This window comes from Hesperophylax consimilis, chromosome 12 (genome assembly GCF_061612785.1).
Source record: "Hesperophylax consimilis isolate HC1 chromosome 12, BYU_Hcon_1.0, whole genome shotgun sequence".
NCBI lineage: Eukaryota > Metazoa > Arthropoda > Insecta > Trichoptera > Limnephilidae > Hesperophylax > Hesperophylax consimilis.
This window is the reverse complement of record NC_142847.1, coordinates 8,168,433-8,190,416: the sequence shown is the minus strand read 5'-3', so window position 1 is coordinate 8,190,416 and position 21,984 is coordinate 8,168,433.

Here is a 21,984-nt window from a genome sequence, read left to right as displayed (position 1 = left end):
TCTGAAGCATTTGTTCAGACGAGGGGAGAAGCATCAATACTTTGTGAAATGTAATGACGCCATGCTTCTCTACTTACATTTTAACCACTTGGTTTTTATATGCCTTTTGGTAGGTGCCTGAAACATTGATTTATTATATTTAGGTGAGACATTAAGCGAAAAAATAGTATCAGCTTCTTTATCTCCAACTGACCTACAACTCTCCCAACGGTCTATTTAAAACTACCGCATCTGTATTACTAACGTATACTAAGTAGTTGTGAATATAATTTGAGAACAAACAAGTAACTTACAACTAATGACTAAAACCAATATATACAGGGTGTTAATGGACTAACATGACTTGTTTTGACCAGCGATTCCTGGCAATTTTTAAAGTAAAAAAAATTGTTGTCGGTTAAAGCCAATGAATCCACCTAGATTTCACCGTTTATCCCATATTCTTGGGTTCTATAAATATGGCACATTATGGCAAACAATCGCTCAAGTGGTTATAACAAACTGTATTAGTGAGATAGGAGACGGCAGAAAGAGGGAAAATGATGCATGATGAATGATGATCGAGAGTCGAGACAATCACTTTTTGCAGTATAGAAGTTGAAGAACAGGGGCTCTATTCCTGAATCGAGGGCGCTCGTAATCGCCGTCGAAAGTACGTACGTTGGTCGTCGTTGCTATTCCCGAAATTGGTCGAAGGTACATACTTTGACGCCAAACGTCAAAAGTCATTCCACACAACAACTACTGGGTATAACCAGTAGAAACAGGGCAGCGAGTGGTAGGTTGTTGGCGTTTCTATGGAATTGGCTGTCAAAATCTAGTCTAGCTGTCAATTTTTGTTTTACCGTGCGGATTCCGCAAATGTAAAAGTGGGTGAAAATTTCCCACTTACTAAGTCTTTATCGGAACTTACAAGCTCAATTAAGAGTTGTTTTTGGCAATTTGTAATATGTCCCGCAGCTATTTCTGTTTTGAATAACGAATAACTGTTGTCTGTTTGACAGTCACACCATAGAAATCCCAAAAACATCAGAAACATAGACAATATTCACAGGGGTGCCAATATAATCATCTCTTCTACCAACTTCGACCGTTCGACGCTCAAGAATACGTAAAATTGAAACATTCGAAAAAGTTAGTCGCGACGACTAGTAGTTTTTCACTCGAAGACGGCGCATACGAAAACGATTGATCGTTTAACTCCAGAATCGCAGGCCAGAGCAGAAACAAACAATAAGCACTCTTACTCCATCTTGAAGAGATACAATCAACCAACGACCTAAAATTTGACGCTGCTGACAACCTAAACAAAAACATATAGATTCCAAAACGACGCCATAACAGCAGCAATAACTCCAAAACTGAGCCTAATCCCCGCGGCATATTACGGCCACATCCATTCTAATGCTGCAGTATAAAGAGAACAAGTGTGAAGTATTATGAATGCGGCACTAGAAGAGATAATAGCTGAAGGAAGGCGCTGTTTGGAGACAAATAAAAAGTAACGACGCGGATGAATTAGGATCGCCGCTACAACTGTTTGTCTTGTCTTGTTGCAACACATTAGGAACACCCTAAAACAACATGTTTTTTTACACCTATTGTAACATTTTTTTTCACAGAGGTAATAAAATTGTGATATTAATGGCTGCTTTCTCCAATCAAAACAGAGAGGACTCTTATGAAAGAAATAAAATTATTTTGCGAATGTTACTTTTTTTAACGTAATGTTCGCTCAATGCCAAGGCATCAGGCATTCATTTGAAATGACAGGATTTTTTGAACACCATTTGAAGATACAAAATAAGTCCAAATAACAAGTAATTTTACAGTTATATTGTTATTTAGCTGGCTAATCTTGAGATTTTTTTAAAAAATATATTTAAACGATTTTTCGATTTCAGGAAGGAGATTGTAAAATAATTTGCGCACATCGTCATGGTCTATGCCTAATTTGCCACGTTCAGTAATAACAACATTCGTGTATAATTTATTATTAACTGGAAAAAGTTTTTAATGGAAATTAAAAACACAATGAGAGTTTGACAAAAATGACAATGACAAAAATAATAAGTTTTAGTTTTAAAATAGAAAATAAAACATTTTTTAACTTATTTCCACTTTTTTATTTTACCACTACCGGTTTCGTCCTATTATGGACATCTTCAGGCTGGCAATTCAATTAAACAATTAATTAATTAATTAATTAATTAAGTAATTAATTAATTAATTAATTAATTCAATTAAGTTTGTCAATTAAACCAAGTTTTAGTTTGGTTTAATTGACAAACAAATTGATGCGGTACGGCAAAGCATTGAAATTCAAGCAGTTCTGAAGTGTAAATCTGTTGTATCTATCCAGTGAAATCATAATTTCGTAAATAAATTTCTGCCGTAGTTATCTTAAAATATATAAAAATCACTTGTCACTGTGTTCGTACACGCTAATCTCCGAAACGGCCCAAAACCGATTTCAATGATATTTTGTGAATGTGTATGTTGGTTCCAGCTTGAAACAAAGGATAGTTTTGGAGGTGACCGGTTAACTCAACAATGTGACAATTCAACACACCTATAAGATGTGTATAAAACTATTAGCACACACGAAGATGTGAGCTAACTTAAGATTAATAAATAAAATAAAATAAAGTCATTCAAAGTAATGAAACATAAACTAGGTTAAATAGGTTACATATGTAACTGTTTAACCTAGTTTTTGTTTCATCACTTTTCATAACTTTATAACACTTTTTAAGGTGTGTTGAATTGTCATTTTGACGACTTATCGTCGAACCGTAATTGACAATTTGATTTAATTTTCTCCAATATGCATTTAGTAAACTGAACTAAGGAAAAATGGAGAATATCGACGTCTGAAAATATATTATTGTATTTTGTGGATGTCCTTGAAGGTAGTCGTTGTCAACAAGCGTTGTGGATAATTTTGAAAATTTAAAAATTTTGGTTGGATATATCTATTCAAACTTCCAATGTTGATAGTTTGTGGAATGCTTATATGGTTAGTTCTCGACACGACAAATCCCTTGATAATAATAGCACAAAAAGTAGGTAATTGTTGGACTTGTTTCTGTCTTAAACTGGTGTATGGATGGATATATTTTGTCCATTTCAAAGAGAATAGTGGTAAAACAAAGAAATTGTTATAGAAATTTAAATGTAATTATACAAATTCGTCCAGCGACGCATGCCGGATTTCATGATCGGGTGCGCAACTAAATGACTTAACCTTCATGGCAGGCATCAACTAACCTCCCCCCCACCTTCCCATCCTCTCGTCCGATTTCAAACAAAGCATAAAGCCTCCAGAAGAGTTCAGTGGGCCTGTTATCTCGAATGTGACCTTTCAATGAGACAGATAAGAGATACGGGACAGGAAAATATTTAGGAGGGTGACGAATACAAACACATTCCAGTTATAATATCGCGTCCATTCCGTTACATGCTGGAAAAATAATTTTAGTGAATATTTATACATTGTAAATACTATCATAGCACCTTCAATAATAATTAGTGAATCTTGAAAAAACTGACGGAAATAAATGAGAAAGGGATTGAGAAAAAAATCTGTGGGAAGCAAACACAGCAGCGATTCTACGACAGAGTACCTTCTATTGCCGGCTCGTCCACCAATAGCGGACGTGATGATTGGCGTTGTCTCCTGCACCGCGATGGGCCGAGATAGCCGGAACCGAATCACTACGTTCCTGATTGCAGATATTACGACAGCTTGCAAAGTGCTCCCGTGTTCGCTCTCCACCGTATCATTAAAATATTAAAAAAATAATTATGAGTGTTAACAGATTGTGAATATACTTATAAGTAACATTAAAAGCGTTCTCATTTGATACAGTATCTCATCATTAACACCTATATATCTAATAAAGTGGTGTAATTAAAGTAATTTTACTCAATTATATCATCACAAAGTAAGAACCTATCTCTAGAAGAACTATTCTTCGAAAGAAAAGAGGAGAAAAGTTTGCGGAGCTTCAGTTTTTTAAATCTACTGTCAAGAAGAGAGGCTGACATTTTTTTTAATGGGTTACTCCAAACCTGAGAACCTACTTTGGTATTGTTTTTTTTATTTCTTATAGCGACTATATTGAATCCTGAGAAGTACACCCGGAGGCCCAGTAGGTACCGCACAGTATTCGACTATCCGAGGCAGTATTGCTCATACACCCAGATTAAAAGTTGATGAGAGAGACAGAAATGAGAGCGACACATATGTAAAACTGCTCGCATGTGAACTGATCTACCAGCATTCATTTTTCTTCTTTTACGTCCGAACTTCATCAAGACTTGCATTCAACCATCCCTTTCCATAGCCCCTTCCCAATCCCGCCTCAAAATGTCACCCAACAGGCGATATAGTTCATCTGACTTTAAATTAAACGGAAAGGGGAGCTACTGTTGTTACATCACGAGAATTCATATAAAATAATTTTAAAAATTCATGTATTTTAAATTTATTTTTTAGACTTATCGAAATAATTTCTCTCATAATGTTATTTGTTTTTATGTTGGTGATACTTTCTACTTCCTCCGGTTCTGACGCGGAATAATCAGTTGAACAAACAAAACACTTCAGTCCAAACAAAAGCTCTAAACCAATCATAAGGCGTGACCGTGAAAACCATTTCTCCGAACCAACTTAGTTGTTCGGCAAACAAAAAGTCGCTATATTGTGACACGCACACACACACGCTAAAACAACCCTTAACTACGTCATCACAAAAATGTTTTTTGCGTATTCAAATTAAGATACTCGAGCCGTTTTCGAAATGAGCACGCGAAAGATTACTTTTGTGTTTCGAACTGACAAAATAAACATGTTTGGTTTACGATGTGACTTTGTTTGTTTCTTTTGCACACCACAACACAAAAAGGTGAAACTATACGTTTAGTGACATTATTAAGAAGAGTGTTAGAAATTAACTATTTTTACCCGTTCATATCGATGATTCAAGTTTTATCATACATCATCTTGTATGCTGTCATCTTTCGTAATTTAAGTGGTTAATAAAAACCAGTTGGAGTTTGATATTACAATTTAGTTATACAAGTGACCGTCATTTAGTACGATGGGTCATGGCTCATTTTATAGAGAGAGCGAGCCACGATACCGGCTCAATATTTTCGTACGACACAAAGAGTCGATTCAATTCAAAGGGAGCCGTGAGCTCAGAGCGTATGAGGAATGAGAATACTGCGCTCGCCCGATACGGCTCCCCCGATACGGCTCCCAGCGAAAGCATATGAATGACTCTTGGTACCGGATAAGATTCTAGATACACCGGTCAGCGACTGAGTTGGCATCACGTTTGGGACCCACCCAGGCGTAGTGTGTTCAATTCCTCGGCTGGATAAGTCCTCCATCACAACACAAGCAACATTTTCCGCTTACCTTGGTAGGAGATTTTTAAATATTGTCGGGTTATTCGTAATGATTTTCTTTCTTTATAAAAAAAGTTTGTAGAAGTAGGCACGTCGAAGTCCAGATATCGAACTTTTAACCGTCGTCCACGTCTCTGAGTATACGTATAACAACAATTAATACTTGGATAATTTTAATAGCGCTATTTCTCTTCCTGATAAATAAAAGAAACCGTTCAATTGATCCATGCTACGGTTTACCGGGAGTCGTAAGAATACGGCTCATCAAAAAAGAGCTAGCTCAATTGTGCCGTTGTACGGTTTAGCGGGAGTCGTATGAATACGGCTCACCAAAAAAGAGCTAGCTCAATTGTACGGTTCGTTTATGAACGACTCATCACTAATTTAGATAGTAAGTATTTAGTAAAAAGGTCAGTTACAAAAAAGAAAATGTATCACTCTTGAGGTAGTGGAATAAACGTTTGACTTATCAGATAATGTCCACCTACTCGTAGCTGTGAAACAGTTGTTGCGAGGTGTCGGTGTTTAGCAACAGTGTAGCTCATTATGACAGTTATTGATTTATTGGTAGGAAAAGTAATAAATCAAAGCGATAGTATCGTGTAGTACGGCCTGATAGTGTTTCGATTTATGGTAAGAACGGAAATTAGTGATGAAACTAGGCTAGTTAGGATGGTTTACGATAGAAGGGAAATTGATGAAATTAGGTCAGAATAGTTTAGATTTGTTAATGGTAAATAAGAGATTTAAAGAGGACATTTTGAATGTATTTGTGCACACCGATAGTATCGAAAGTTTAAAAAAAGGCTTTCGAACCAGATTGGAACCCCTGCCCACAGTTTTCTCTTACCTTGGAAATGCCCAAAGATTCTAGGTGCTTGGCAACATTGTAGAAGGAAACCGTTTAAATTAAAACTCGCCATTTAAGTGAATTTACAATTTATAACAATACTAGCTGTACCTCAGCAAATGTTTCTGTGGCTCGGTCTGTCTGTGCAGAAAGAGAAACAATAGCGCGTCTTTTTTAAATTTTAATCCAAAGGTTAAGCGTTAGAAAAAGTTGGTAAATACTTCCATTCGGTACAACCAAAGATATTAGAAGAACGAGATATGCTATGTTGGCCGCCGGACCGTAGCCGGAGTACTACCTAATTAGGGTACTTTGAACGGTATCGGGACGTGTACGCACAGAAATCTGTTCTATGTATTAGTGCGGATACCTTAGCGCAAGCGAAGGTGTGCAGTAGTATTGGTGAACAAAACCGGCGACACTCGGCAAAACAATTCCACTCAGTACGAACTGCGCATAGCACATCTCGTTCTTCTAATATCTTTGGGTACAACACTACACAAGCAAGGATAATATCCGCATACACAAATTATGTTACAATATGTATGTTATGTTGTTTAAATTATTTACCGTACATTGTGCATACGGTAATCATTTTGAATCGTAATATCCAATTCCAAAAAATGAAAACCTAACAAAAATCTCTAGAAAAATTATAAAAAATGACGCGAAGGTTTAAATTCCCGCTTGACACCAGCCGCAGGGTTTGATTTATGCAAGAAAAAAATGTTTTATTTTATTTTGCGAATTTCAGGCACAATTATTTAAATCTTTTACGATCATTTTCTGAAGAACTTAATTTTCCACATTATTCAATAAAACTGTAAACAAAAATGGGTTCGTAAGTAGGAGATTTTGAAATGAAAAGCAGTTTTTATGGGCCTTATCCTTTATTTTTTCTGGGCTCATAAAAAGACTTGTCGACAAATTGCTCGATTATTTCAAAGGCCAAGATGTTTTCTACTCGCAGAATTTAATTATGTTATTAAAAAATATTAAAAGCGATCAAATTTACAAACAAAAAACAAATGATTTTGCATTACTTCGCCATAATAATTATTGTTCTAACAAGTATTTTTTTTAAATTCTAGGTAAAAAAGTTTTGGAACTCCTTTCACACAGACATATTGACATGACTTTTCACGATCTTATAAACTTCTTGTTACTGGGAATTTATCAGACAAGTACCAAGAATGTGTTGGTTAAAAAAATAATCGAAAAATATTTACAACCATGGAATTATCACCAAGTGATCAAAAACATCGTTAGTTCTACGTTATCGTATAAACATACCAATTAAACGACGGCTTTAAATAGCTAAGAATGAATCATCCAAGATCAACCACAGACGAAAGTTCCATTTAACCTTAAAAATCACTTAGACGTTTGATGTTTGTATTATTGTCTATGACTATGTCTAATGGATCCGAGTGATAACACTAGCTTTATGGCGTTGGGTTGTCAGAGAGCCGATAAAGAAGGCGGACTTTTTACCTTTTAGTGATTTAGTCTGAAAGAGTTGTAACAATAAACCGGTTCTGAGATCTGAGAGTGCATTATCTATGCTTTGGTCACTATAATACAGCGAAGGAGTCATTTCCTGTACAGATTATACGAATCAGTGGCGTGCGATCAAATATATTCATGGAAGAGCTATGGAATACGCTTTAAAACACAAATCTTAAAGATATACATTAAAATCTGCTGCATCCACCTTATTATTCAAGCAAGCCTTATTAGTTTGACCATTTGGCTAACCTTGAGTGAGCTTTTCAATATTATGGTACCTACCTGCCCGAAGAAAGTTTTTTTGTAAGAAGTGCCATCGAGATGTGGCGTTTTTTGGCCAGAACTACTAATAACAATGATTGTCTATCTATTCTATGTGTATGCTACAAGGACTCACTCAGCCAACTAATAATAATTTGCGACAGAAAACTGACGACAAAACGGTACCATATATAGTAGGGTGTCCCAAAAAAATCAAAGTTGTTATTTTTGAACGCATACCCTCTAATTTTGTTTTAATACTGACAAAACACTTACAAAAATTTTTTCGTTTACTTTGGACAACTGAAACCCGTGCCGATTTGCATCGAAAGATGTCAGTACTTGTACATTAAGACGCCAGCGAGCAAACGTGTTGATGAGCTTGTAGTAACTTGCTATTTTGTTAGTAAACGAAAATCACTCGTTCAGGCAAGATGTTGTTAGATTTACGCACTTGTAAAAAGAGTATACTTTTAATAGGAATCGTAAAACACCAAACATCGGGTTCTAAACTGCCATCTAATGGACAAGTTCTTGAAGTGTTGTTCTACAATATCCGGAAAGTTAATTTAACTGTCAATATATACCAAATATAGCCATAGTTGGTATTAAAAGCTGTGTTTGAAGTAAAAATCAGTCAAGTGACTACAAGCTATACATGACACTCTTCAAAAAGTTTCGAGATAACTGTAAAAATGTTGATCCCGATAAAATTCGGTGCTACAGAGAAAATCTCACATTGCATCTAACCGCTTCCGAAATCGATGATTTTCTTGACTTTTACCGTACTGCACTGACAACAAAAATACTTGGAGATGACTATTGAGAATTTTTAGAGCTCTTTGTGATAGTTTTAGGAAGAGATACAGCGAGAAAATTTAAGATTCGGCCTCCAGGTGCTCGATGGATGGCAAAGGCACTTTATTCCTTGAAAATATCATTAATTTGTGCGCAATTTAAAATTACCGGTAAGGATAAGGCGGCACTTTTAGACGTTTGCCTGTTCATAGTAACATCCTATGTCAAGCCATGGTTACAATGTATTATAGCAGTTAAAGCACCTTACCAGGACTTGTGCTTTTTGAAATCGATGAAGGCTTAAGAAAAAAATGATGAAAACATCTCAATGGCAGCTTTATTTCTGTTCAGTAAGCAGTTATGGTATTTGACCGATGAAGGATCTATTTTATCGCTGTTTGACGACGCTGTGGATCAAACAACCAAAATAAAAATGCTCGAAATATCAAAAAAAAAAATTTATCAACCCATCACAAAAACGTTACATCCCATCGAAGGAAGATCTTGATGGTAAATTGTATGGTAAGTTTATGAAGTAGTTTAAATTATGTTTTATATTGAGGTTTTTGTTCATATCATAATTTAGTGACTTTTGTTTCAGAGAAAAATATTTACGACTTCATTTCAGTCAAGAGCAAGTATTTGTTTGATCGTCTGAAAACAGATGCCAGTTTTCTTAACGAATTTCCTACGATGTGGTCAAATAATGCTTCGTATCAAGAAGTCAGAAAGAAGGTGTCGCCGCTGAGGGTAGTGAATGATACAGCTGAAAGAACTGTTAAGTTAATGCAAAATTTTCATGGCTTAATCTCACGGTCGAAGAGGAACAAAAATAATTTTTGTTACGATGCGTTCAGGAACACCGGAAGATTTATCCTGACTGTAAAAAACAAACTATGAAGAAAAAATTTAATAAATAAACCATTTTTAAATATAAAATACTACATAATCGAACATTTGTGCATTTTTAAATTTTATTTATCCGACAAAAATGAAAGTTGAAAATCCTTCCATATTAACTCTGTACCATATGTTTGGCATCAAGTCGGCACGGGTTGCCGGTAATTAATCAAAATACTAATTATTATATGAGTTATTGGGATCAAATGGAATAAAATAAGAGGGTATGCATATTTAAATTCATGAAAAAAAAAATCTTCCTTATGTCCTGGGACACCCTAATATATAGGCACCAAAACGTATTTACTTATAGAAACGATTTTCGACCATGAAATCTTGTTTTGATTTTAATGAGATGGGTAAAAAAGTTATGATAAATTTGGTGGAAAATGAAGCTTTTTCAAAGCTGTAAAAATAAATAAATTATCGAATCGATAATTTTGATTCATAATCGGTGAAATAGGTAAACTTATACACACCTATATATTTAGTTGTAGTTTTTTTTCAGACAGTAATAAGTCATAAATATAGGAATACATTAATTACCACTAACCGTCCGCCTCTGGTAGATGGGTATTTATTAAGATAGGTGACGATTTGTTAACGATTAAGAAGAAAGCATAATCAGAACATTGTTAAGTGGTCAGTGAAAGATTGACGTGATGGTGTTAGATTAGAAGGAGGCTCACGAGGAAGGAGTGGCTGGGATAATTGGATGAAAGGAGGAGGTATCATATTACTATTAATATGGAAATCGTTGGCTATTAAAAGCACGCGTCTCTCCAAGCGATGATAATAAACTCATTTGGAAGACAATACGAGGAGGTGCGCATTTTAATAAGCCTTATCAAAATTAGATCGGAAGAGTTTGAGGTATGTGGAACTTTGGAGAAGAAGCAGAAAGCCATAAATAAGTGTTCAAGTATTTTGGTATGGACAAACTTCTGGTCAAACTGGTTCAAACTTCATTACATTTCATGAAAATCAAATTGACGACCCGCGCTATTATTCATTTTCTACGTTTGAAGGGTCCCAGTTTAACGCAGATTCTCGGACCATTTTAGTTTTTGAACAAATTGTTCTCAAGCATAACGTAAATAAGCTATCAAGCATGAAAGATTAAGGGAAATGTGTGGAGAACTAAAAGTGGATAACATTAAAATCTCTAGAACGGTATAGTACTTACTTACAGTTTGAATGATAACCCAAAAAGCTTGACTACGTAGAAGAAAAACACGGAAAATGAGCTGATGTATGCGGAAATGCAAGCCAATGAAAACTATGCAATGGTCGGCATGAGTCCAACAAAAGATGTGAAAAGGCTTGACATAGTTGATTATCTCAACAATACATACGCGAGCCGAACTGCCGAGCTGAACTTCAACTCATGGGAAAGGAACGAAGCAACCCCAAATTCATCACACCTTTAAAAAGTGACATAAAATCATGAAAAGTGATGAAATAAAAACCAGGTTAAATATGTTAGAATTACATAGTAGAAGTAGACGTAGTTTAGAATTATATAATTAAGAGTACACTCTTTCAGAGCGCTTCTCCGCCATCACATGGGAAGCTTATGGCGCAGTCAAGTAACAAAATCATCACTGCCATGGTTGCCTGGATGGAGTCCCCTCTGATGGCCCTCTGGAGACGGGAGATGTGCAAATATCCTCCATAAACGGCTGCTTACATTCATTTTTGTGTTTATATCTTATCTTTTTTCACTTAAATTCCGCTCTTTTGTGCCTATCGGATTCACCTATGTATTATTGTTATTTGTCTTACTCTAATTATGTATATTATTTCAAATATTGAATGTATTGCATTGCACTACCCCTGCATAGATTCTGGAATAAATTCTTATTATTATTATTATATTTTAGTTTTTTTCATTGCTTTTAATGACTTTTTATCACTTTTTAAAGTTATGTTGTCACTGTGTTGAGTTATCATGAAACCGTATTTTAAAATATTATACTTTATGACTACTATCCAAAAATTCTGAAATGCAAAAATAACGCATGTAACGCACCCTTCAGTACTTTCAACACTTTTGTTTAGTTTGCAATGTTTTCTGTGTATTTCAAAATTATATGTTGAATTTTCCTCAAAAACAGATACAGTTTTAGAAACTAGATGAATTTATCTTTCCGGTGTAGGTATGCATTCTAAATAAACATTATTTTTTTAAATAATAAAATTTTCATATCAAACGAAAAATGTTAAAAAGGCTTACCACATTTTTACTTAATTGTTTACTCCAATCGTAGAAAAATTGAGAGAACTCAAAATATAGATATTTCGAAAAAATATTCGTTCTGTTTGGGGAATTTGTAAGAAAACTGTAACTTCACTTTTATCTCGTTGATATAATAAAAAATAAGAAAGAATTTTAAAGTTAAACCGATTACGATAGCGACGCGAAATATGAATTATTCATTTTGGCTATTTTTAGGATTTTATCAATGGCATAATATTTGAAGCAAACTAGAAAGAATGATTGTTTATCTTTTTAACTTTAAAAAATTACGTATTTCCACATGATAGAAAAAATGATAAAAATACTTTTATAAAATATGGAAGCCCGGTCATATATGACCCTAAAACGCTGGAGGGGTTAAAATTAAATATAAATCTATGTTTAATTTCTACTTTAACTTTCCCTGAGTTTTGTTCAGAATCCCAAACACGTTTGAAGAAAAAGAGCAACCATTTGAATACAACCCAACCGACCACGTTTAACTGTGGAAGTGCTTTCACCTTTATAATTTATGGATAGTTTGCGATTGTTAACGGTAGCGGTGTACCGTCCCACAGTTCCTCACAGTGCCAGGAACAGGTCGTGGAGGGATGCGGGGTTATCAAATATTCAGCTCCATGTTAGCTTTATTGGTCCCCGATGATCGACTTCCGCAATGAGCAGACAAAATAAAAGAAATGGGCTATGTGGAGGCTTGTCGACTGCAGTAAGAAAGGAAAAATCGAACTTCCGCAACTACACAACAAGTCAAAATATGTGTCAAACTGAGAAAATAGACTTTGAAATTTTGCATCTTTATTAGTAGGTACACGGAGAAAACTTAATGATATAAAATGTTGCTAGTTTATGAAGAATCTCTTCAAATTATTCGTAATCCGGTTAAAAATGGTATTTCAGGCCTGTAACAAATAATCTGATAGTTTTCCTAATAAATTTTCAGTAAAACATGAATCCGTTATCGCGATGTCGGAGTTTTACAAGAAACGGCCTGCAATCCCGTTTTTAACAAAATTTTAATAAATCAGCAATACTTACTTATTTTTCTCCGTATCATTGTGTGGATATTATTATTTACGCCTTTGGGGCTTTTACATAATACACGTTACATTAGTTTATTAAAGAAGTATGTATAATATGAAAAAGAAAAAAAATATGGGCACTAGATGAATCAACATAATACAACAAATTAAAATAAACAGAAAATAAGTAAGGGTACTTACGTAAATAGCAAAAATTTTATGGCAAGTAAAGGGTTAAAATCAATACAAAAAATAAGTAACAGATTATAATATTAGTAAAACAAAATTTATGAAATTTTTAATTTAAATTTTATTCTCCAATCTACTACTTCTTGGTTTCTTTATTCATTTCGGATTCATTTCTTTATGCACATTTCGGAACACCTCCGAAATCTTCACTGTCCAAGTGTCCTGAAAGGATCCAGAACAAGCTATGCTGGATGGTGTTTAAAGTTATCAATGAAATGGCGCCACCGTATATTTCTGAGCTATGCATTCCGGAAAATACTAGTCTAAGGCAGTCAACTCTGAGATCAGCGACATCATCTGCAATTGGAAGGTTGACAGAGCCTAAGCGAAATCCGAACACTAAGTTTGGTGATCGTGCATTCGGAGTATCCGGCCCTAAGGCTTGGAATAAACTTCCTATAGAATTGAGATGTATAACCAGCCCAACAGAATTTAGATCCAAATTAAAAACTCACTTTTTCAGACTCTCATAAATCCGTCATTCTATCTAAATATTGCATTTTTTTTCCTTTTGTTATACCGTAATTGATGATTCACACACATACATTCTCTAGCGATTGCGTTCAACTACTTTTGATAAAGTCAAAATGCTATTGACTTGCCTACCAATGGACAACGGACAATATCAGCGGGAACATAACACGTCAATCGGTTTAATTGTTGGCAGATGAATCATTTACATGCGCGACGATTAATTTCATTCATTCATTTAAGATATATTTCCAGCTAATAATAAAAACTCATTTCAAAAACACCCTAATATAATGGAACTTCCTCCTTCTTCTTGCGCTTTTAAAATTAGATTGTTAATGTTAATTTTAGTTATAAGTTTCTACATATGTAATTATATATTTTATTAAGATAGTAGTTACAGGCCTTAGTCGTAAGTCTCTAGATATAAGTCTCAGAAGTAAGTCACTAGTTTTAAGTCAGTAGTTCTAGTGTTAACTATTTAAGAAATATATTTGTACAGCGCCCTTGAAATGATTTCTCACGAAAACGGCGCTATGTTTTTTACATGCATTTCGACTACCACACTAGGCTCATGCCCGTATTATGGTAGTCATTCTATCGATTACATTATTATCTACCTATCATGTAGAAATTAGAGTGTGTTCAGTGAAGTTTATTCCGATATCGATGAAATTTTGCACACTTGACCTTTAATTAATAGGAACGTCACTGTCTTCATAAGATTTCGAAAAACTAACCGTATTTCCCCTTTCCACGCCCTAAAGCTGAATTTTGATATGTCTTGACGTTCAACAAAAAGAGGACAATTACTGCCTATATCTGATTTCGAAAAACTCTACGCTAAGCCCTGGCAACGTCGGGGACTTTACTTGGTATTGAATATATGAAAATGTTAACGGATTTGTATTTATTTTCAGGCTTGTAGCATTTGGACTGGGGAATTAATGAAATACTCGTAGTTTTTTTCGACGGATGAACAAAGAACAACTCTGGAAGTCTTGTGTTACGATTTGGTACTCACAACGTTAAATATTAGATGTGTTAAGTCAGGTGCAACCAACATTTATAATTCAAGATTTTTATATACAGTTAGGTACATATGTTTTCTTGGTGTTATAAATTATGAAGAATAGCTGCGTGGTATATACACAAAACTTAAATTTAGATTTCAGGTCAAAATACATAACCAAACTGAATAGCATATTTTTTATGAAAAGGTATAGGAAATATCCCGTACGGATATGTGCTACTTTAGTTATTTGTGTCTTAAATTATGGAATATAGGCCATTAAAGAATTCGATTTCTCATTTGGTAGCTACTAAAAATACATTTTTTCCCAAACTACTATGTCAATATTATGAAAAATAAACTATAAATTTTGGGGTGGAAATTTTTGGATGGTGGAAACAAGGCAGAAAAAATATTTGAAAGCTCCATAACACATGATGGAAAAGATGATGGGAGCTAATTCAGTTGCGTTATTATAGAAACTCATAATTTGTTTTTAGATGTGAAACCGCAGAGCCACAACTACTACTATCCGTATGGAGGCATGTTATGTGGCAGATGGTAGTGGGGAGAGGAAGTATATGGGGAAGGGAAGTATATGGGGAGGAGGAGTATATGGGGAGGGGAAGTATATGGGGAGGAGGAAGGTGGGGAAGTACTTGCCAATTCTGAATAAAATTTACTTGCGCAAGCCAGGATTTGAACCCGCGACCTCCAGCTTGCCAGTCGAGATTCTTACCCCTAGACCACGGAGGGCGTCAATTATGTGTGTAAGAAATATAAATCTAGTGGTTTGGTGCTGTGCGTTAGTCCTGCGTTCAACGAACTCAAATTAGCTTTGAATTTAAGGCTCATTTTCAAAATAGGAACTGATTGTGTGAAGAATTCAGACTGGTTATAAATTAGGTATCTATCTAGAAAATACTATTTTTAACAGAAAATTATTTTAATTGCCCTTTAAAAATTGATACTGATTTGTCGAGAATTCTGACTATCCCTTAATTTCTCACGGGTCTGTGCTAGTTATTTTCAAAATGTGGTAAGGTGTTAGGTAGATATTTGAAATATAATATTCTGTGATTTATGGCGTAATTGTTGTGAATTTATTTGACAGGTCCTCGCCCAAGGCGCGGAATTATGAAAATAATCAAATCAAGGGCATTTTTGGAAAGGATCTCTGAAGTAGGTAATATTGTTCTTGCTCGAAACTACCTTGAATTTATCGAAGTCCTAAATCATTACATTATTATATCTATTAAACCTTGGAATACAAAAAAGTAATGAAGAATGTAAATAAATCTAAATAAATGGTATTTTAATGAAAGGATACGAGAACACACGGTGCAATATAATTGATCTACTGAAAAAGTGTGTTCGCGAGAGACGGTAATGTATACAAAGACGTTTGACAGAAAATTGAATGTAATACAGTTAATTTTAAACGTAACGGACTTTATAATCTACGAGTTCAGAGATAGCGTAAATTGAATATGTACCGTGTTCTATTACACGAAACGGACTGAAAACCAAATCAACAAGATGCGAAAATATAAAGCACATTCAATTGGGTTTGAAAATCACGGGAAATGTGGAATAATGGAAACAGCCTACCTTGAATTCCCATGAATCTACAGGGTGAAAATTTTCTCCAAAATGAGATGATATTTTGCAAACAGAGCACAAAGCATGTGAATATACGACACCAATTCACGACGACACAACGATTGCAACTGCTTTCCACGACGACACGAATGCGAATATGTACTTACTTGCGACAATTTACAGTGCAACAAAAATCATCTTCTTCTTTCCAATGTGGGTAAGGCTGTTTTTTAAGGAAGGATATTTATAGTAGGTATGATAGTATACGATGGAAAATGATGGTAGATATTATCCCAAACTGTTTCAATACTAAACAGAATTATTTTGTGAAAATACACTTTTTGCAAGTTATGCTTTAAAATATTGAGACGAATTATTCGTTTGCGCCCGTGAATAACGCGAATAAATAGTTTTACCCGAATAAAAACTCAATTCTTTCAAGAAAGGAACACAAATTCAATATTGTGTAAGTGATTCAATCAAAGTTCCGGAACTATGCTTAATGAAAACATCAACACTAGAAACCGAATGGTTATACATATACACTTTCGACTACCATAATACAGGGGTACAGGGCCTAGTGCGGTAGTCGAAAATCGTGTAAAAAAAACTATCTATGAAAGCTTATATTATGAAGAAAAATATGTTATTTATAAAAGACAAGTAGATAATTATAGAAGACAATATTAGCGATTCTCAAACGAAAATTTGAAACAGAAATATCAGAAAAAGATACAAAGAATTTTGGGTTCAAGTCCTATATGCGACCGTATCTTTTTTGTTTCAAAATTTCGTTTGAGAATCGCTAATATTGTCTTCAATAATTAAATATTACAATTTAAGGTTTTACCCGATAAGTTAATCCAAAAATAATAAAAAAAGAAGTAGACGATATTATACATCACGTGGATACAGCAATGAGCGTTCATCGGGCGATGTGTTCAACTTTCCAACGCATCTGCCTGCCCTTGTGTGGAAATGAAATGGTGTTCATTTTATTATACAGGGTGTATCGGCACGTACACGACAAACTTTAACCAGCTATTCCTTAGCACATTTGGAGTAAAAAATGTTATGGGCACTTTGCTGTCCGGTAACATTTTTTTTTAATAAAAAAATTTACTATTCATATTTTCACCACATGTCACCAATGTTTTATCCTTCGTCAAAGTTTGAAAACCCATCTGGCAATATTTTGTTCGAGTTTCGTTGAATAATGTACGTACGTACCTACGTTGGCGCGCTTTTACCATCACAACGAAATGGCACGGCACCATTCGTCTCATTTTTAACTATTATTATTTAGTGTGTACGATAGAGCGAGGACACTTTTCGACACACTTGCTAATAACAGCTGTTGAACACGAGATTCAATGAAAATGACAGTGACGGAGTGTGGATTTTTTATTTATTTTTTGTTTTTAATGGAAAAAAAATTTTACCGGAGAGCAAAGCGCCCATAACATTTTTTACTCCAAATGTGCTGAGGAATAGCTGGTTAAAGTTTGTCGGGTACTTGCCGATACACCCTGTATACTAATGCATTTACAGAAGTCGTATTTATATTTTATAGGAAAGGGTGAAAGAAAGCTTGAACAAAATTCAACAGAACAAAATAAGCATGTGCAACCGAGGCTGATGACCCCGGTTAACTTTAAAGTCGGAGCGGTGGTTGATGGGACGTGAGATCAAACATCTTCAATAATAAAAACGTCACATTAGGAAGACGGGGAAAGAGGTAAGGCGGTGATTAAATAAGGTTCAAGAAGGGTGAAGAAGCCAGAAGTAAAAAATGTACATAACTACCGAAGTGTGTTTATAGAATTAAGAAAGTACAGACATTTTTTCCAGAACATGACAATCCTACAGCTCAGAGCAAGTTGAATAAGTGCAATCTTAATTTAGGGGTGTTTTGGAGTGAAAGGAAGTGGAGAGCAGCAGAAGAGATAAATAAGCATAAAATAGGTTATTAGGTTCTAACTTTTGCGTTTTCTGACTGAAACAGAACGTTCCGGCATATGTCGCATCATACTAACATGAGAAAAACATGGCGTCGAAACTGTCAAAAGACGATAAATTTTGAACTTTGAAAAAATGCAACGTTAATGTTTTTTTACTGTCTCCCCGGACGTAAATATTTGTTTCTTGTAGTAATTAAGTTGCGACGAAGCGTTATTCTAGAATTTTGCCTAAACCTTCGAAAAATGAATATTTTATTAATATTAATAGTACGACTACTAGTATTAAGAGTAAGGTTGTATTTAGTTTAAACATGTAAACACCTCTGAATAGATTTAAGTAAGTTATAGAAAGAATAATTATATTTAGAGCAGATATTATATCAAGGATAGATTGCTTGTCACGTTTATCAGGATACCTATCAATTCATTCGTTTATGGCCTACAATCCCGTTTTAACAGGAATAAGAATAATTTGAAGAGATTTTTAATAAATTAGCAATATTTTTTGACAGGAAGTTTTCTCAGTATACAGTGGAATAACTGAGTTAAACCTTGAATATTAAAATTTGAAGTTTTACTCGTTAAGATATTTCACTATAAAAATATTCATCCTGGATTTGTAGAAAAAGTTAATAGATGTCGCACATTAAAATTAAAATTGATATATTTATCCAAGACCCTATGTAGATAGCATTTAGGTACAATCTTGGAATAGTATATAGGGATAGCAGCCAAAAAAATATCCGTTGAGAGAATGAAGATAATATTTGTAGCTTTCAATCGAAGTATGAGACAGTTAAAAATGACGTAAGTTAATATGGTCGAATTAGCTTCGTGGTAAGGGTTAAATTCCTAGATGCGACTAAACCTTTTTCTGTTTCATATTTGTCCTTTGAGAGTCGTTAATATTGTCTTCAATGATTTAACAATTAATAATTTTATTATAATTCTGCTCGCGCAAAACTGTAGGAAAGCCTCAATTAATCCAAAGCGGTTTTTTGATATTCGTAATGTAAACCGATTCGTAGTAAAGATTAATCAAAACTAGTGCTTTTACTGATAGCTTCGCCTTAGTATGAAATGAAATTAATACACATTTTTGCGCTGACCACTGTGCTATTGAGGTCGTCGATGTCCAGCTAATAAACTGGTTAACCAATTAAAGTTAACAAAGGAGCCATTAAAATCATGGAAAGAGCAAGAAGATCGAAGGAGATAAAAACCTCCAGAAAGACGTGGTATCTCCCAGTCGATAATAATTTATTATTTGACGACCGACTGCTTTTTTAATCGGCGCCTTTATTCGGTGAAGCAATAATAATCCCGTTGTACGTCTTCTCCCGAAATGGCAACAAAAGATCGGACCGGGGATCGAACACAGAATCGTCAAATTGCTGCGTTTAGCACAATGACGTTAAAACTGTTATCTTATAATTTTTTAACCGTGAAGAATCATTGTGTTTTTAACACTATAACGACCTGGTACTGCTCCATACCTATAAAGAACGCGACCGTCATATTGACGGCTGATGACATGTGAATGTAATTTTTGGTATAATGTAAAATAAATAAAACAATAATTAATGAAATTGCTTATTTAATTTAATTAGGTACACATTTGGTATAAAAATGTGTTTAATTTTTTAGAATATGCATCCGATGCACTTTCTTGCGATTTTCACACACGTATCAATTGTTCGTTTTTTACAGTTTTCCATTAATGGAAACTGTCGTCTTTTAGAAGATTTATTTTTAATTTTTTTAATGCCAGTTCTTAAGGAGAACACACCTGTAGGTGGAATAGGTATGTTAAACTTAGAGGAAAAAGTTTGTATAAAAACTCGGCTTAGTGGCCCTAGCCGTCACATTGACGGCGGCGGTATCTCCAGGTATAAATCATTTAATTTAAAAAGGTAAATCACATTAATCATGAATCATGAAAAGTAAAAAAAAAATCAAATGAATACAATAAACTTTAAGCAAAATATCGGGCCGCCGTCAATATGACGCCTACGGTCTTTCTAGTGTTAAAGTGCCATGCATTAAATAATATCTGGTGAGATCGGTGAGATTAAAAACGGATTATTAGCAATGTAGAGATTTCTATATAAATCATTTTGAGAACGTTCAAAGTTCAAATACGAAAATAGAAAAAAATATACGTTCCGAAAATTTGAAACTTTTCTGTGGGGTTTGAGACGTTTCTAAAAATTGCAAATACATAGGTAGGTACTTATACACACACTACATCAAATAATGCGGATTATAGTTGTGACTTGTATATATTTTTTTAAAACCATTAAGTACCTACCTACTTTGAAGAATTCATATTTTATGCTGCCAGTTCACGTTGGGCACGAGTTGGCCAGCTAACCCGGTTGTCGGTTTTTCATGCACATATATCCAAGGATCTGTGCGCCAACCCCCAACGTGTACTAGGGGCTTTAGATGTTAACCACAAAACTATATATTGATACACAGAAGAGATTCTGTGGTATGGGGCGTGGATTTGATTTTTATACAAATCTACAGTTTTATTCCGAAATTGGTGAAATTTAGCACACTTAACCTTCAAAACAAGAGGATGGTCACTGTCTACCTGAGATTTAGAAAATTCACCCCATCGCAACCCCAAAAAAATTTTGAAAGTTCGGATGAAATTTTGCACACTTGATGGTAGGAGGAAAATTATTATTCTCTACATCTGATTTAGAAAAACTCTGTGTAAAGACCGGGGAACGCCGGGGACTCAGTAGTAGTAGATAATTTAAATTAGAATTGTAGAAATTCCTCAATAATAATTATAACATCAGAAATAATCACTTACTATCACCATCAACATGTTACCGGTTCCTAGTCTATACCCTCCATTACTTATAGTCTCCAGGTAGGTACTGCTGTTATACCTTCTTTCACTACTCTATTGGCTGCCGCTGGTAATTGGTGGATGGGCCGTACAACTCACGTGATCCGCTTCCAACTAACAAGTAAGCTAATAAATACTTGAACATTGATGGGAAGGTCCGAATAAACTGTTATCGCAATTGATTTCATACGCTTTATTTTGCCATTGATTGGTTAATTACTTATATCCAGAAAGTTCCTAACCTCCCTCTGCATCTACTGCAGCCTCACAACATTCGCCAAAGAGATGCAATAGTTTTATTAGCTCCGAGCAATTGGTACTCTTCTAAGATATATAAAATTTAAAAAATTAATAGATCGGAGAACGAATAAACAAAAATTAAGGTCTTTGATAAAATCACAGCAAAGGACATCGACGCGCGAAACAAAAAACACGAAATTTTATGGACAGATATATGGTTTTGCAAACCCGTTCAAGACCTTTGTTTATCTATGTACACTCTACGCTCTTGTTTAAGTTTTAAGGATTTTTGCAAATAAAATTATTTTAACAAAAGAAGAGAACGAGGGAACGTTATTTGATACCTGTGAGATTGCACAGTTTGAGTGACGCTCTCGAAAATCAATGAAAAAACCAGTTGTTTCATTCTTCAGTTCTCTCCGCAAGAATCTGCAATGGCTGTGAACCTACTGGCAGTGTCCCTTGGTTAACAAAGAGTTCGGGGTTCGATCTCCGAACATTCCATTACTTTCAGAGCCAAAATTGGACTGGTAATTGCAAAGTTGAAGTAGCAAAACGAGATGTCCAT